This window comes from Hylaeus volcanicus, chromosome 8 (genome assembly GCF_026283585.1).
Source record: "Hylaeus volcanicus isolate JK05 chromosome 8, UHH_iyHylVolc1.0_haploid, whole genome shotgun sequence".
NCBI lineage: Eukaryota > Metazoa > Arthropoda > Insecta > Hymenoptera > Colletidae > Hylaeus > Hylaeus volcanicus.
The window spans coordinates 203327-216139 of record NC_071983.1 but is presented as its reverse complement, the minus strand read 5'-3'; the positions used below and the strand labels follow the sequence as shown (position 1 = coordinate 216139).

General features: G+C 44.2%; 1 protein-coding gene across 6 annotated transcripts in view; it reads left to right on the top strand.

Annotated features, from left to right (window-relative positions):
• Positions 1–1296: 1296 nt before the first annotated feature.
• Positions 1297–12813, top strand: part of LOC128880598 (ephrin type-A receptor 4-A) — a 142376-nt gene continuing 130859 nt past the window's right edge. For all 6 annotated transcript variants that reach the window (XM_054130856.1, XM_054130855.1, XM_054130854.1 and 3 more), the window contains exon 1: positions 1297–2523. The gene's annotated coding sequence lies outside the window, so the exon portion shown is untranslated. The remainder of the gene's footprint in view (positions 2524–12813) is intronic.

Sequence of the window (12813 nt, the reverse complement as noted above, 5' to 3'; positions counted from 1 at the left end):
TAACAATTGTGGGCGGTAATGGCTCCCCTTTGACGGCTGCCTTTACCGGCGTAATCCGTTCATGGACTGACACTTTGATTAACATCGATCGACGCAGAAACACGATTAACGAGCATTTTCTGTATCGGCAGTCACTAGTTTGCCAGATTTTAAACAACGAATCGTTTTTCTGTAAAGGGAAATTCACGAATCGAAAAAGACGCTGACAAGAGCTGAAGGAAAAGTTTGCTACCGCGGTTTCTCGACCCGAAACTCTCGAAATTGATATGTCACAGCTATTCGCGGTTGCCACACTTATTCACGATCACCGAGAATCGAAACAAGACCACAATTTTTTCTCGACACTGTTGACTAACGCGAGAAATTGCGTCCAAACGAATAACCGATCTCAAACGTCCTCGCGGCTTTCGACGATGGAAGAAACTATCCCGACGCGGCGGGCAGTATCGATCACGTGATGCAAGAAATCACCAATAAGGAGCATAGAATCGGTCACGTGGTGACAAGTTGCAATAAATTACCCAGCATGCATTGCGATCAAGGGGTCCCATGATCATAGATTTCTTGGTACATAGACGAGTGTCGTTATACGAGAGGGTAGGTTTCCCATCGATTATCGATGTATCGGCGGAATGTATTGTGATTTGGTGCGCGAATCGATTAACTATTACTGTTTTTACGTATCTCATTGCCATAAGACGTTATTAATGCCCAAAGTAACGTTCATTCTTTTTTCTAAAAATAAAATTAATCTTGGCATTCGTTATAACAATTATTTGCCAGATATAAAATTTATAAAACTCACCGTTAAATAAATCTGACTAGTGAATAATAATTAATTTACATTTTAATTTCTAGTGTTGTGATAAATATGCATATAAAAATCCGCCTGAAACGTGCGAGTAAAATTCAGTAATTATAAAAAAAACCACGCTTCGAATCGAATTTCAACATATCGATGCTAGTAATTTCGAAGAAAAATTGATTGTTTTAGAAAAGTGAAACATCCGTCTATTATTATATCGTGGCTTTTCGAGGAGCATAAGTGGACGGAGAGGCGATGACGAAGAAAAACGAAGCCGATTTCAAAGAATATTTGGCCATGGTGCCGCCGCGCCGCCGCCGGCGAAAGTCACCAGAAATTCAAGTCCGTAACATCGCGGACGAGTATGAGAACGGCCGATGTCACGCCAGCGACGGCGCGATTGCGCATGCGCGCGACTTACACTTGACAGGCTCAAAAAATCAATGACCCCGCTCTGTCGTGGCTCTGTTGATCGCGTCTTTACTGTCCACAGGCTAAGAATTCGGAGGATAGATTCGATCAGATCGATAGAAGGGAACAAGAACGATCGTGGATCCGATCGTCGTGGAAGAGATGGACGAAAATCTTTGGTTGGAGAGAGAGAGAAAGAGAGTGAGAGAGAGAGGAGAACAGGATCGAGGAAAATGGACGGTGAGGGTGCAGCCCCGGTGATGGCGCTAGTGTAACACGGCCGAATAGCGGTACGGTGAAACCAGCCGAACAAGCTGCTCGGCTCGCAGCTTCAGTTCGTGTTCTCTCGCTGCACACGACGGACGTACGTGGTATCGGTATCGCGTCTCGCGTGCTCTTTTACCGGGAGAGAAAAAGAACGACAACTGTTAGCTCCCGTCGAACAATCGTCAAGTACCACCTAACGTTAGATTCGGTGGTTCCCGCGTAAACGAGAAACTGTGCCGCGTAGATTTAGACGTTCGCGTAAACGGACAGAGGGACGCGTGTCTGAACGACGCACGAGGTCGTAGTGTGTTCCCGGCCGGCGATCGAGTTTCGTTAATAGTGACTTGTGCGAAAAAGAGTAAAAAAGAAAAGAAAAGTGGTGAAGCCAGTGCCGCGAATCTTGTATCGTGTACGCGTTTGTTCGTGACTCTCGACCGAACCACGATCCACCGGTCGATAACGAGTTCCGATAATCGACGATCGATTCCCGTTCAGAAACGCTGTTCGGCGAATCGTCAAGAGGTGAGAGACCGAGAGAGGAGAGAGAGCGAGAGAGAGAGAGAGAGAGAGAGTGAACGCGTACATCGCAACCGTCGCAGTCGCGGTGCACCGTCCGTCCACCTTTCGCGTTGCCGCGAGTGCAAGGGATAAAATGGCGCTTGCTTTCGTTCGTGTGCCTCTATCGACCCTAACAAACAATCCGACGACGGAATCGCGTCGACGCCAGTCGCGACGTTTTTAAGCGGTTGAACATTTCGCGGCATCGCTTCTTCCTTTTCGCCACGAACGCCCGCCACCCCACCTCTCACCCTCGGTCCCCCTGTTTCGGTCGTTTTAACGTCTCTTTTTGTCTGCGAATCGAAACGCCGCGCCGCGAGAGTCCCCAGCCGTAGGAAGATACCTTTGGCCGCTGGAGAAAGAAGATTTTGTGCGGTTGCTGGTGACGTCCTAGACAGTGGAATTTTTGGAGCCATAGCTGCGCCCGTCGCGCATCGCCCGAGCCAGGACTTCCAGCAACTACGCCGCTCGACGAAAATAAGGTAAATACGATTCGTCGCTTTTTCTATCTATCAAAAGCTTTTTATCGCGATTCGTGGAAACGCGAACCCGGTTCGAGTATTGCGTGTGGAACGCGGGCCACACGGGACTATTGTTTACGTAGGACGGTTACTTTTTACGATCGTGCAGCGAATTGCTGGTTCGTACACGACGAGCTCACGATAAATCTTTGCTTGGAGGCGAACCAACAACAGAGAAAATGTTCGTTTTCCGTTCGTTATCCGCGGCTTACGACACCAACAGATATTAACGATCCCAGTGAAAGGCATTGATTCGTTGAACCTCAGACTGTGCTGTGTCAGGAGTGTGGATTCCGTTCGAACAGGTTTGCCCGTTTGCCCGTTTACCCGTGTTACCTTCCCCCGGTGTCTAAGAAGGCTTCTCGAGAGTCGAATATTCACAATCGCGTTCTCTGCAACTGCACGTCTATAGCAGCTTGGTGCATATCCTTTTCCTGCTTGAATTTTGCGGCATACTTGGATTGTCGATTGTTGCATACCAAGTATTCTTCGACGAGATTCCCAGTTTGTTATTTAACGTTTCAGTGCAGTCGATTGCGTCTGTCTATGACGATCACGATGAATAGGGTAATTAATGAGACGTGATTTACGGTAGAGTTTCTTGTCGATATAACGTCGAGAGTCGAGAGTGAATTGGATTGATATACGATACTATAAATTGAAGGTATGATTAGTGATGCATTGATAGAGACAGCGCCGTGTGTCGTAAGTCGTAAGAGTGACTCGTCGAGAGTAGATGCGTACAGTTTACTTGTATTCTGTGAGGAAATCGTAACTAGTAATTGAAAAGGCAACGCCAAGTAAATGATTTTCGTATATTTGTAGCTTACAACTTTCTCTCTCATTGTGCTTTTCTTCGACTCGTACAGGTCAATTTCTATAGATTCGTCTCGTACAAGTCGAGTGCCTCGTTGCTACGCAACCTAGTGTCGAGTTAATTTTTGCTTATCTTTCGACTTGCAAACATTCTCAAACATTTCTGACAGTTTCAGGTATCGACAAAAGTACGAAACATCAGAGTTTAGAACCGTTTTCCAACATCCCTGAAAACTAGTCATTAATCATTTATAATTTCTACAAGATATCGGCAAAAACTAAACGAGCCTGGATTCTTTCGATGTATCCACATATGTATGTATTTATTAGCTCTGTGCTCCACAACTATTTATCAAAAGAACCACGAAATTTGGTGTAGCGTCTATGCAGAGGCATCGATGCAATTAAAATGACGAAAAGTATCGCGAAGTTGTAGAAAACTTGCCACCAGTGAAATAGCCCTAAACCAGCACCAGGCTAGTTTCGCGCAACATTTTCAGTTTGTTATCAACTACTAAAGCTAACGACATAAGGCAAGCATAGAAAACCACGTAAAAGGTTGCGACTTGTTTGATGTTTGGTCGAAAAATCGGACGCTCGGTGTACGCAGTGGTAACACGCGGAGAGGAAGGTTCGTTTTGGGCGGTCGATCCTTGGAGCGGTTTTTTTTTTTTGTCCTCGATGGCTGTAAGCACACGTCGTGTCCGGCATTAACGATTCCGTAATTATGCAAATAAATCCGGACGGGGTTGGGGGTCGTGGACTATTTGAAAGTCCGAGTGACAGACACGCAGGCGCATACGAAGCTAGCCGATGCGATGTGTACATAGGTAACGCGTGTGTGCACAGTTGGCTGAATACACACACGCGCTTTCGCACGCGCCTAAACGTGCCAAACGCGGTTCGGCCTGTACGAGGACTCGCCTCTCTCTACTCGCTCACCGCGGGTTACATACGTGTACTACTCGGGAAATGACAGCCCCATCGGCAGAGAGCCGGTGCGTGTTTGAGCTCGCCTCCTCGTGCAAATATTTTGCGCGGGCAAACACTCGCTATGACGGATCATGGTCCTCCTAGATGAGCCGGTAGACGAGAGGAAGGCGCTAGCGAGTCAGCGTCGTCTGAGAAACGGGATTTCCTCATAAATTTTGCGCAAGGTGCAAAGGTTGGGGACAAGTGGACACCCCACTTGATTTTACACGCTTTTCTTTAACGTTTTATATTTTGACATTTTGTTTGGCATGCGAAAGACACGACTTTAACAGAATCTTTGCTGTTTTTCGGCATTAACAGTCTTGTTTCGGTGGAGAATTCTTATGGGATTGTCCGTATTTGCTAATATCTCTCTAACTATAAGAGATATCGAACAAATAGTACAATGTAAAATGTTGCACTTGAGGTAACGACGGTGTAGACATTTTTAACATTTATTGGAATGTTATAGGGCATTAAAAATTAGAAGGTTCCTGTTTAAATAATGACAAGCTCCCGATATTTCTTAGATTTCAAGCCTCTGAAAGAGGGTCTTGATATTTTTCCTAAAATTCTGTGCCATTCCCTCTAGTTTGAGATATCAGCTAAAGTATGAAACATTGGAGTGTCTTTAAAGAAATATTTTCACCCCTACAACCATTTCCTACCATCACCGACAAAATAGAAACGCAATTTATAATCACGTACAAACTTGAACGGACAAAATAAAAAATAATCGAGTGTTTGTCCGATTTGCACGGTTATTCCCTCGCGAACAAAGTGATTAGAGGCGTTAGGTTAGGTCTCGGTACCCTCTGTTGGGAATCTGAGAATGATAAATAATCGAGTCACCAGGGCTTATCGACGCCATCGTCACACACGGGGCTTACTCCTCTGCGTCGCAATCAGATTCCATTGTAGATGGGAATACGATACCTGCGGGGAAACGTTTCCTGGGTCCGTTCGAAAGGGAATAGGCGATCGGGTGCGCGCAACGGAACCAAATGAATGGATCCGTCGCGAATGGGGCAGTTCGGGAGTAGTCGATCGCTATCGCGGTTGACACTGGCGTGGCCAGGTAGGAATGGTAACTTTACGACGGGGTGAAAAAAAAAGAGGCAACCCCTACGTCCTTCTACCTGTTGGTACAGGTAGCGCGCTTCTGGGTCGCAGTTTACTCTAAGCTCGGTTTATCGAGCCTCCGGGACGTGACGAAATTGTAGAAATCCTGCTTTTCTTTGGTCTTGGAACGTGCGGTTGCATTACACCGGACCAAACCGAGGATACGAATGGTCTAATTAACGAGTCGAAACGTTCGTAGATGTTTGTGGTCGGTGGAGTCGGACGACGCGACGCGACTGAGAGTTCACTTTGTTCGCCATGATCTGACAAGGCAGAAACTCCGAGGCTGCGCAGTGGTTCGAAATCACCGAAACGTGGAATGAATTACGAGTAACTTTTTTTTACAAATTATGTTTGAACACTATCGACATAGAGCGGTGGATAGAAATTAAAAGGCTCTACATTATGTACCATATTATTCAAATTGGATTCCAAAATAATTTAGATGAATGTTTATGGTTGATTTGAGAAAATAATTGATATATAGTATATTCGAGGTCAAAATCAACTCTGATTGTAATTATTTCATAAACTAACCGACGCGACGTACATCAAAGTACCAAAAAACGTAATTTTTTCCTTGCTATATAAGAAAGAATTTGTGTTAGGTTACATTGGCTTACTCTCAATCAGAAGAGTTCAATTGTGGAACCGTTTCGATTTGGTCGCTTGGGCACAGCTTGTAGAACGGTCCGGAGAGAAGCAATCTTCTCTCGGCGGTATCGTGAGGATTCGAGCGATTAATTATGATCGCTGGTATTATTAGAGGCGCGCGTTTGGCTTATCGATTCGAGCGTGTGTTGCGCGCGTGTCGAGGCTCCGTCGTTAGATACGCCGCGATCCAGAGACCGTAGCGTTCTGCGCATACTGGCGCGTAATTGCATCGTGAAAGTGTTACAAAGCGATTCACGTCGGCCCTGTGGAAACGCGTCGCTCGATCGACCGACCCTCCCGCCCGCCCGCCCGCCACTCCGTGCCGCCACAGACCTGTGGAAATAGTGAAAGTAGTGCAACCACCTGGCTCGTCCTTTGAAAACCACTTGTACCTACGTACCTTTGCCCCGTGCACGCTCATTTTCTTCCCGAGCTAGATCGAATTACGCTTCCCAGCTCGTCCAACTCGTTCCATCCCCGTGTGATTTTCGATCCCAGCCACGATCCTTTTTTATCTCCTTATGGGAACTATTAGCGTTCTTTAAAGGCCCATTCTGCTCTAGAACCATCAATTTTTCGCTATTTCAATTTTTTCTTTTCAAATCCATGAGAATTTTTTTCTGAAATATTATTGGAATTCATTTTAACGACAAACAAAATATACATATATACCTATACGAAGTATAGTACAGAAATGTTCAGTACACAGAGTGGACAACACAACTCGATTGTCGGAAATTATTCGTAAGCCGTTTTGTTGTATCGAAGAAACATCGTGTGCTGCATCAAGGAGGACATGCAGTAGAAGAAAAGACAAACTTTGTCCATTGCAGGGCCAAATAAAATAAATTAATATTTGTGTGGGCCAAGGTTCAGATTAGATATTCAAATAATTATTTAAAACAAATATAAATTCAAAGATTTATTAAGATATTGTGCGCTTCATTAGTTGTTGAAATTTAGAAAGTCTGTAAACATTAATATTGGTCCTTAAATATAAACCATTTAATTACTTATTTCAATAAAATTTCACTTTGATTCATAATTCCAATTGGAACGGTTGTTTTCTCTATATCGTAATTTTATCAAGTATTGCGCTATAGCGTCAGATTACACTTTTACAATGAACTTTATTTTGTGGACCGGATGAGCTAATGAAAGGGCCGAATTGGTCCGCAGGCGAGGCCTTGGGCACCACTTCGGTACGTCCATTCGGTAATTATAATCAGTTTTTTCCTATCTAGCTTTTTTATCGCGATACAAAGTTCAGCTGGACTTGTTTTAATGGAACGGCCAACGTTTCATAATTTTTTCGATAAATTAAAACCTATATCTCTCGATGATAGCACGTTAAAAAAACAATGGTATTAAAATAGGTCGATTCGATATAAAATTCTTTAACGGTCTAAACAATTCAGAATAGCAAATTACCAGTCACTTTAATTTTGCAATCATGTATGATTTAAGTAGTTCCTCTAGCCTACAGTTTGTGTTAGGTTTCCAGTGAAATTGTTATGTGTGTATTAGCTCAGATATATGTAGAATTGTCCTCGCGTTAGATTCGAATCGAAACAGTTTAGAAAACCGTGTGTATCAAAGCCTTAGAAGTTTGTCGATTTGGGAGCTCGACGATGGCTCCTAAACGCATCCTGTTGCTCAAAGTTCAGGCCTAGAACCTTCTGATACTGTTGGACAACGACCTGACTGCCGACAGCCCGATTCGAATCTCGGTGCCCGCTTCCTACAACGGCGACAGGTCTTTCTGCTCCCGCGGCAATCTCGACGCTCATCTAGGATCTAGGGTTACCTGGTCCCTGCGTCTACACGTACTTAAGAGGACCCTGTACACGCTCATCTACCGGGATATTATTATATTATTCGCAAGGTCGAGTTTTTACTCGACCCGATCCGACCCGACTCGACCCGTCGTAAATACTAAGATAGATATCCTCGATAAGATCGCCATTTCCTTGTCTCCAGTGCACCGTGGAAATTCAATTTGCAGTCGGTGCAGCCTCGATTCCCCTAAACTTATCTGAATCCCATAACGTTACATAAATGAATGGTACTTATTCGAAAAGTGCATGAAATATTCTGTCGATAGTAATAAATTAGATTTCACTGTTTCCTGTAATAAAAGTACAGATATAACTTAAAGCTTTATCTTAAAAAGTCTCGATGAAATCGTACGGGTTGATTGCGCTCCTCTTCGTCTTTTCGTTTAACAGATTACAAGTCGTCGGGGGCACACGTGTAACTTGGCTACCGGAATCCGAAATGAGCAGCCGATTTCCATACTACGGGAAGATTCGGATCGATCTGTTGCGTAGAGACGACGGAATTAATAATTGCGCGCCGGCTGAATTAATAAGCCGTTGATTACGTTCCGAGGTTGAGCGCGAGGATGGACTTTCCATTTGTCGCTGGGAACATATTGGTCGCGATACCATCTCGAGATTCGAGCAATACCGTTGGACACATTCCCCTACGAATAGCATGGGATAGGTTAGAACAGGATGAGATAGGCCGTCCGTCGGAGGAGACGTTCCCTGCCGATGCGTATCAAATTTCAACTCGCGCAATGCCCGAAACAAAACATCGTTCGTGGCCTGGGGTATTATTAATTCCGTAAGAAAACCGTAAAGCCATCGTTGCGCGGCCGCGAGGACAGACCGAGTCTTGCGCAATTTCATTTACATAGGATTTTTTATTTCGCCGTGTCGAGGAGAGCGTGAATTTTGATGTCCTGTGACCCGTTGGCGCGTCGCGCCTATGAAAATATCCCCGAATAGCGATGGAGCAAATTCAACATAGTGGCGCAAGCCTATTTTTCACAAATATTAGTCGAAGGTAAATCTTACGACAAGTTGACATTACCGTTCATTAGTCATTGTTATTAGTCATTTATTTGGTCGATGATATCTTATAAGTATTGATTTTCGAAGTAGGCCACGTACAATTTTAAAATGCACCAAAAACATCGGTATCAAAATTGTACAATTTATCATAAATCCAAACAAAACTACGTATCGATTTCAAGTTATTCCTTCTACTTTTTCAAGACTTCGCGAAGGCTTGGAAATTCTCGAATCAATTTCCAAGCTGCTCGCAAGTTATTTCATCCCAACGGTATCGTTGGTTGATCTTAAAAAACGGCATCGATCTCCACGCGTGGACGATCCACGGAACACCTGCGACGGAACGATAAGAATAATTAGCCGTTGCGTGGAATAATGCAAGCGTCGCGAAAAGCAGCTCCGACGTATCGCGTTGCTGGGTGAAAGGTCCATCGACCCAGATTACGCTATCGAACGTTCTAGGCAAAAATGGGGGCTTATCGGTCGTTTAAATTTAGAGAGAGGCACGGGGAGTCGGATCGTTGTAAATTTATGGGGGACGTTTATCGGGCAATTTTATCGTTAATCTTTATTGGTGAAACACTGAAAGTAGTTCTGATCGATCACCGACTCGATCCACTTTTGTCCTACTTACGTGCAACGCTTTTTCTTTCTTTTCTTTTTTTTTTTCCTTTTTTTTTAATCAGAGAAAAACTGATCCCGTCGACAGCCTTGCATAAGTTAGAGTGCAGACACATCGACGAAGCGGGGGGGGGGGGGGGATTTATTATGATTCTATCGATACCGATACTCCCTTTGCCCGATTCCATCGATAATAACGAGATCGATCGAAACACTTCTCGGTCGATTAAGACTCAAGACCGTCCTCGTGGCGTTCATCGTTATCGTCTCTCCAACATGGGGGAGAATGATCCTTTTCGGGCCATGAATTTCCCTGTATACAGGATAAACGGGCGATTCATTGTGTCCACGTGGCTGGCAACTTTTGATCACCGAGCAGCCACGTGTTCCTTTTCATATGCGATCGAGGATGTCGCTTGGCTGCCAGATTATCGGTCGCAAAGATCCCTTCGGTTCCTCGAAAAGCAAGTCTCACGACCAATCCGGTTAAATTGTGTCGCTTAACGTCGACCAGCGCGAAGACTGTCGATGCGTTGCTTGATTTACGCCATATCGTACTTGCTACGTTGTTATTATTATTCTTTGGATGATCCAGAAGACCGAAGAAGGGGTTTTTCTTAGCCTCAGTTGCTGTAGCTGTAGCTGTAAAAGAAAAAATAGAGTGATAAGAGTATGAGTTTCACAGTGGACAAGAGTCTGAGTATCAAACTGGATAGCCTGTTGCAGAGAAATGCTCAGCGAAAGGAAACGTCAGTGAATGAAGCAAACTTCATTGGTGTCTTATTCTAAGAAAGTGCCAGAGCCACCTGAACAGTGGATAGCTCTACCATTCAAGAGCCATCGACATCAAGGCGAGACCAACCAGCAAAGAGAATAAGATTCATTGTTTGGCTCGGATGATAAAGACCCACTATCTCGCTCTCGGTCTTTCTATCGTAATTATTTCTTTGAAACTTTATTCGTCGTTCAGCATAAATAAACAACGGGCATATTTGAAGGTGAAGAAAACGGCCGCGACATCGGTCCTTTCTAGTTATTATTTTTACTGTTGCATTGCCTTTATAGCGGTAGCATTGTTTCATTCTTAATTAATGATAGATTAGATGTTTGATTTATTAAAGTTTTGATATGGCTTAGGTAGATCTGGATCGATTTCTTGATGAAATTTTGTTCGATTAATATTTAACGACAGAAAATTGTTAAATAGTCAGAATTTGATGGAGGCACAGACCTAATTTGTTCGAGGACATTGCGGAATCGTCGGGTTATTTCGCAAGTGGTCACGACTCACAATCCGATTCGTACTTGCAGCTGCTAATTCGAAATTTGAAGTATAATGTTCGCGATGTTCATTGTTTCGGTGCGGATGGCTTGGCGCACACGTCGTCGAATCGCCGAAACAATCCCAGTAATTACCAGGATTTCGGTCGCGATTATGGTCCGAGTAGACTGGCAGGCCAGGCGAGTCGGTCTCTCTCGATGGATTCAAGTTTATTTTCTCGTTGACAGAGCGAACGTGAATGGAGATTCGCCTTATATTCGGGACTCGAGTTTCATGGGAATCTGGCCAATGGCCGTGTCCCTTTCCTCGTGCCTTTCTTGCACGCCGTGCAGTTAGCGATGTACATATGGCTGCGTTTTTTCGTTTTCATTCGAGGGACCATTTTTTTGGGGAAGTGGGCGTACCTCTTTCCGGTTTTTGGGGCCATTGTGTTCCGCCCTGTCTGATTCTTCTTCTTCTTCATCCTTCCCCACCTCTTCTTTTTCCCTTTTTCCTTCTTCTTCTTCTTCTTCTTCTTCTTCTTCTTCTTCTTCTTGCACTCGCCAAGAATGTACCCGAACTGGTATGCGTCGGACGCGCGTGTGTTCGCGGACAGGGCTGCGAGTTTGAGCACGCAACGCGTGCATACTTGCTCTCGCACACGTGTCCGAGAGTACACGACGTACAGTGGTCGGAAGACGGAAAGAATTCTAATGAAAGTTTAAGTTTCGTGTATCGATTAATGTTCTACCATAGTCGGTGGACCAACTCATCTTGCAGAGTACATAGATTTTTGTATTTCTTGTTGAGAATGGAGAAAAGTGCAACGGAAGTAGACGTTTGGAATTCTAACTAGAGTTTTGTAGCATCAATGTGAATCCAACAAAACATGTTGCGAGGTTTATGAGTCTTCAACAATTGAATTTTTAAAATAATTGTGTCATTTTTTTGGTTTTCACAGAAAGAAATTTAATTTTATCACCCAAATAGCTAAACAATTGCTAAAAGAATATTATTAATCGATTAAACAAAAATTTAGTGTGATCTTGATTAAAGAATTAATAAACGGTCCATGTCTCGAAAGCTGTGCTTTACATTAGATGAGTGGCTAGACGTGGGCGTAACGGAGGAACCGCAGCGTGGTCCTCCGGACGTAAAAATAATTAGGCTGACTGTCGTCGAACGGGGTTCCATTCGATCGCGCGAAGAAAAAGTAATGCTCGCGGATGTGGAAATCATTAATTCGAGCGTGTCGAAGCCAAGTAGAGAGAACTCCGCTCGATACAGACCGCGTAAAAGGGTCTTTCCTCTTTCTTCCTTGCGCTTTCGTCGTTCCTTTGATCGCGCACAAAAAATGTCCCTTTGTCTCGAACCACAATGCGAGCGAGCCAGCCTTTCTTTCGACCGGGCCAGCCTAACCTGTACTTTACGGCTTTTTCGAATGAAATTGGCCGGCCAGCTACGCTTTCGTCGTCAACGAATCTCCTACGTTTCTCGACCGTCTATCCCAGGTGACGAGCGAAACGACGCGACTCGACGCTTCCTGCTTCCGTCCAAGCTCTAATGGCTCCTACGCTGTGCTCATGCTAGCGGATTTAAGCCACACGTGCCGCGAAACGCCATTAAAACACTCGACGTGCCTCGATTTTCACACGTATTTCTTCCGGGTCACGTGAAAACATTTTACGTGGGAAAATATTTTTAAGGATTTTTGAAAACGGACTTTAGAATGTTGCTTTTTCACTCTTGATTCTTTACACTTGTGGCATTTTTTTCCGTTTATAGGTAGTTAACAATTACTTTGTATTATTCATGATTATTAATGTCCTGCAGTATTTACTCTCACTGATTATACATTAACATTGTATTCATAAAATTTTTGTATTAATACGATCCTCGTGAACAAAATGCGTTGGCGTAACTCGAGCGTTTAAGATGAAAGCCGCA